A 6,000-nucleotide genomic window follows, 5' to 3' on the forward strand; every position below is an offset into this window, starting at 1 on the left:
TAGCCTACCTAGACGCCGAAGAAAGCTTAAAATATCCACTAAATCACCGCCTTTTCCTTCAGAGAAGCTTTCGCAAGATGCCAATCTATCAAAATCATATTCGACTCATCAATACGAGGATAATGATACCCATATTCACCATTGTGCTTTAGGTCCAAAAATCACACCAAAATCTCATATTGGTCCTATTTATGGAAATTGCATTTCTAAAGCCAACCCAATATTCCCTCATACTCAAGGTGTAATCACCCTAAAAATGGATGAAATCTGAGCTACTTTGGGGTTAAAATCAAGCCTCCAACTTTTGGGGATTTTGAATAAGAAAAGGGGAAAATAAACTATGAATTCGAAAGAATCTTAACAATAATTTGAATGAAAATTGCGTAATAATGATTTTTCAAGTTTCCTAAATCACCTGCAAGCTACAATCCCAAGCTTTTCCCCTCTTTTAGGGTTTTAGTCTCTAGAGAATGGGTGAGAAATGGGGAAAACAGGTTGAAAGGGCTCTATTTATATCCATCCTAAGTGCTCAGGTGTTATAACACCCTGAGTTTTGACCCTTAAAAAACTTCCCAAAATTTTTGTCTCTGGACCTAATATCATAGGAACAAGCTGTATGATGGGGTACGAATGGTATGGTTATATCGTATGCTGACCAGTGTTAGTTGGTGGGATGGATATTGGTTACTGGAATGGATGCGACTTAGGGGTACAAGTCGTATTGGTGGGTACTGATCTTTTAGTTCCTTAACTTAATCTTTAACTTGGTTACTTAGGTTGGATTTGAGTATGAGTGGCTCACCATGAGCCATAAGCCAGGGTACTAGTCATAGCATGGAATCGTATGGTGGACAGTGTCTAAATCTTTACCCTATGATTTAATTTGCCAGGGGTACAGATGAATGGTACGAATCGTATGCTTCGAAAGCTAGGGTTTCAACTAGAGGATTAATTTGGGGCTTGTCTTGGTGATTTGTTTCCATCATCATCTTGGTTTAGGGCATGTTCTCTTCCCTCATTGTTAATTCAAACTAGAAGCATGGTTTTTATGAATGTTTTCATGACTTTATTGATTGTATGATTTTGGTTTTCAAATATGAATTGGGGGTTATGATATTAAATGGTTAGTTATGGTTTTACATGGTTTTATTTATGCTTTATATGAATTAATAGTGGTTTTGGATAATTGGATTGGATGGGAATGGTTTAATTGTAATTGAAATTGGTTCTGGTCATACTATGCCTTAATGTGTTTGACAAAACGCCTATAAGCATGTTTTCATTGCATTGAGTACTTTTAATGGAACTCTTGCTTGTTTTAAGACTTGATAAAGGAATTATGCATGGTTTAAATAGCTTGGAAATGTAAGTGGATAAATGGTTATGCTTGTAGTGTACATGGAATCCCACAAATTGTTTAATATGGTAAATGGAAGGGCACTTAGAAGTCCCCTTAAACTTATATATGGTTGACTATAGATAGTACTTGCAAGTTTGATCGGTATAACGATAACACCATGAAATGGCAATGGTTAATAAATGGTAAATGGATTGGTTGATTGCTTGGTAATGATTTTAATTAGGCAATAATGGCGGGGTGTGTAGCAAAGCCATGGAAGGTAGAGGTCCCGAGGGTACCAAAATTGGAACCTCATATTGTCCGATGTGAAGTTGGTCTTAGTGATTGTGTGCATGATGTCACACTATATTTTAGGGTATGTACTAGTCATCCCAGGTTTTTTTCCTTGGTCGCGTGGCTACAAGCACTAGGGTCCTTTCTGCAGGGGGTGCTGAATCCATATAGCCCGAGGTTGGATTAGGACGACAAAGCTACATATCATAGATAAAAGTTTTAAATGCATTCTAAGCCTGGTCTCCTTTCTTGGAACGGTTATATATATATATAAGTATAGTTGTGTGCATATGGACGGTTTTACTTGGATTTATAAATGTCATTATTTTATACTTATCATGAGGTCATGCTAGCGTTCATCTGCTAACCCATCCATTGGAAACTATATACCCATGCTATTCAGGAATTGATCGTTCTACTCCTACATAGTGATTAACTTGGGGATCAATATTTGGGCTAAAGTGGTGAGCTTCCATCCTTTTGGAAGGCTCCATTTTATGTTATGGATATTTCTAGACACTTTGATTTTATTTTGGATATTGGTTTTGGCCAGGGTTGGGGGCATGTCCCAACTGAATTATTACTTCTCTTTGGTTAGAGGCTTTGTTGTACTGTTATGGGTTGGAATGGGCGGGATCCGTATTAGTGTCGGCCTTGACATTGGAATAAGCTGGTGGATTGACATCATTGGACATAATTTCTCACTGTTCCATCATATTTTATTTTGGGATTAGTTATATTATATTTTGTAACTTATTTGGGTGTGGCCTGGTTTATGTCCTTTGGAATAGTTTGGTACGGTTGGGTGGTTAGTGTGAGATGGTTGGACTCGGGTAGGATAATCATGGTTGTGATCCTATCCGATAGTCTTCATGTGAGCTGTTACACTATTTGTTAAATCCTTCAAATTCATCCAACTCAGGGCAGGCGGCTAGAGGTTGGGTTGGGTAATGGGGGTGGTCTTGGATCCCGGTCGAACTTGGGACACCCATTACAATAATGCACCCGGTTAGGTCATAATAAGTTGGTATCAGAACCTCAATTTATAGTCAATTAGGAGTCCACATCGCCATGTCGAGTAGAGTCTCTTTTAAGGGTGTGTAGCACGCCACACTCATAAGAGAAAGGCTACAAGGCATTTAGGAATGTTTCACTTTCTTGGTATTCTATTTTCAAGCTTGGAGTCTCAGTCCTGGAATATTCTCTTATCCCTATTTGTTTGTCTTTCAGATCATGCCTCATAGATTTGGAACACAAGAAAATTCTTCTATCCCATCTGGGGGTAATGCTGAAGGGGTGCATCCTACTTCTGGGGTTCATCTTTGATCTCATGGTCCTATCCCGATAGTTCCACTAGTTGCTACTAGTTCTCCTCAAGGTGAGGTGACTAATATGGAATTCCATCAATCTATTCATGTTATTGCTCAGATGGTCGCTACTCAGAATGAGCGGGGTGCGACTAGTGCTTTGTCTGCTAAGGCCAAAAGGGTTGTACTATTTATAAAGATGGGTCCTCCTACTTTTTCTGGAGTGAAGGTGGAGGAGGATCCATAGGGTTTCTTGGATGAAATGGAAAAGATATTTCGGGTAATGCAGGCTACCAATGTGGAGCGGGTAAAAGTTGCAGCTTATCATCTTAAAGATGTTGCATATCAGTGGTATGAAGAGTAGGATAGGATAAGGGTGATGTGGAAGAATTAGCCTTGTGGGATACTTTTTCTAAGGACTTCTTAGATTATTTCTTTCCCCAAGAGTTAAGGGAATCAAAGATGGAAGGGTTTGTGAACCTTAAGTAGGGGAGGATGCCTGTCAGGAAATATGCCTTGAAGTTTCACCAATTATCAAGGTGTTCTCCTGATTTAGTGGCTGACATGTGGGCAAGAATAAGGAAGTTCGCTTTTGGGTTGAATTGGGATTTGATTTTAGAGAGCAAAATTGCCTTGCCGATTAAAGATATGACATCTCTAGGTTGATTGTTCATATGCAGCAGGTAGAGGATGAGAAGAGGAAATAGATGAAGTTCAGAGATCGGCATGGTAAGAGGTGTAGGTTTTCTGACTAGGGAGGTGCTCAGTCACAGGGTAGTCGGATTGTGGCAAATGGCAGAAAAAGAAGTGGGGGAGTTCTGGTTCCTTCTCTTCTGCTATGCTTCTTACCAGTCGGGTGACAGGCATCATAAAGGTGGTGATAATTTTTGAGCACAGGGTGCCCATCTCAGGAAAGCGGAGGTCAGTCAGTTTCTTCATGCCCTAATTGTCGATTCTGTGGTCATCCTTATCGGGGTTATTGTGATGAAGGAAGGGACAAATGCTTTAAGTGTGGCCAGATAGTCCATTGGCTCAGGGGTTGTATGGTTAATAAGGTTGCTACGGGGGCGAATAAGATTCTTGTGGCTTTATCTTCTGCTCCTACACCTGGCGGTGTTGCATCTACTTTTGTTGCTGCTCCTGGTTCAAGTGTTGCATCTTCTGCTACTGCCCCTTGTTGACCAAATAGTCCATGACCAGTGGGAGAATAAATATCCTCTTGACTAGATAGTCCATGACCAGTGACAAGGTGCCAAGTTCTTTACTAAGATAGATTTTTAATCTGGGTACCATTAGCTAAAGATTAGGGAGGTGGATATCCCTAAAACGGCTTTTTGTACTCTGTATAGGCACTTTGAGTTTTTAGTGATGTCATTTGGGTTGACTAATGCTCCAACAACATTTATGGGTATGATGAACATGGTTTTTTGTCAGTATTTGGATCTCTACGTTATTGTCTTTATTGATGACATTCTAATTTATTTGAAGAATGAGGTGGATCTTGATAATCACCTCTGTGTGGTGTTACAGATCTTAAAAGAACAACAGTTGTATGCCAAGTTCTCTAAATATGAGTTTTCCTTGAACGCTGTAGCTTTCTTGGGTCATATTATTTCTAGTGAGGGGTCATTGTAGTAACACCCCATATTCTGACCTAGAAATTGAAGCGTCGTACCTATGAGTGTGAACTTTAATCCCATGATTTACTTGTGAATTCATATGTCATGATCTTTATCCTAGTGTGTGAAGTTCTTTCGAGGTAAAAAATGTTCATAGGAATCATTTAGAACAAAGTTGAGCTAAGAACCTTTAATATGTCCAAAGTTTGGTATTCAATTCTACAATGGTCTACTTTAAACGTGTATAGGTTTTGATATACATTGAATTTTTCAGGTCAAGACCCACCAAATTGTAGATAATTGAATTAGCTTTCGAATGATACCAATTTTGCCTTAATTCGATACATGAGCGAAAAGTTATAGCTATTTTTGTGAGAGACAATGAGGGCGTCCGATAAGCTCGCACAACCCGAGTTGTTGCGCTGGGATAAAGGTAGCACCGAGATAGAGGGGCGCTGCGGGCTCTACTCCCATCGACTAAAGGGGGCACCCCTGGTTTATTCCTATACAGTTTTTAACTACTTAAGGGTTAAGGGTCACTTTTGTCCTTTCCCCTCAACCCCAAGCATCCAAGGGACGATTTATAGCATCTAAAAGGGCATTATTTGCCCATCTTCCTAAAAAATCCCTCACGTAAAAACCCTCCCTTTTTCCCCATGAACAAAGCTCAAGGTTTCTCTCAAGAACACAAAGCATTCAAGCTTCAATTTCAAGATTTCTTCAAGAAATCTAAGAGTTCAAACTTCCAAGTTCAATAATTCTTCAAAAAATATCAAGATTAGAGTTTCTTTCACAAGTTCGTCATTCAAGTTCCAAGATTCAAGCTTTCTTCACAATTCAAGAAAATTAAGGTGAGTGGGGTTATGAACAAGGGTATCCTTCACCCTTGTGCCTAAATTTGCATGATTTTAAGAGTTTATTTACTTGATTTGAAGTGAGGTTCAAACCCAAGTTTCTATATTCTTGAAGCATGTGATTATCATGAAAATTATAACTTTTAGTATATCAAGAAGTGCTTATGTTTATGTTTTTAACTTACAAAGTTTATGTTATGAATGAGATGGGACTATCTTGATTTGTTATTGTTGATGTATTTCAAGAATCATATTTAGCATGAAGTTTTGTTATGAATTGACATTAGTTTAAAGCATGGGTTTTAAGCCTTAAGTATTGAGATTTCTAGAAGATTATGCTTGTAAACATTCTATGACAAACTTATATTCAGATTTAAAGCAAGAATTGATCTTTGATCCTCAGCTAAGATATGAGATCCATAATTGTTATTTTGAACATAGCTTATAGTAAAGAGAAGCATAATTGGTTTTCATTATAAACCTTTATTCCAATTTTAAGGCAAATTTTCTACAGTATGAGCATAAAGTATTAAGGGAGTAGTATTTAGCACTGAGTTGGGTATGTATCTAATGTCACATGCCCCAGA

This window comes from Capsicum annuum, chromosome 3 (genome assembly GCF_002878395.1).
Source record: "Capsicum annuum cultivar UCD-10X-F1 chromosome 3, UCD10Xv1.1, whole genome shotgun sequence".
Lineage (NCBI taxonomy): Eukaryota > Viridiplantae > Streptophyta > Magnoliopsida > Solanales > Solanaceae > Capsicum > Capsicum annuum.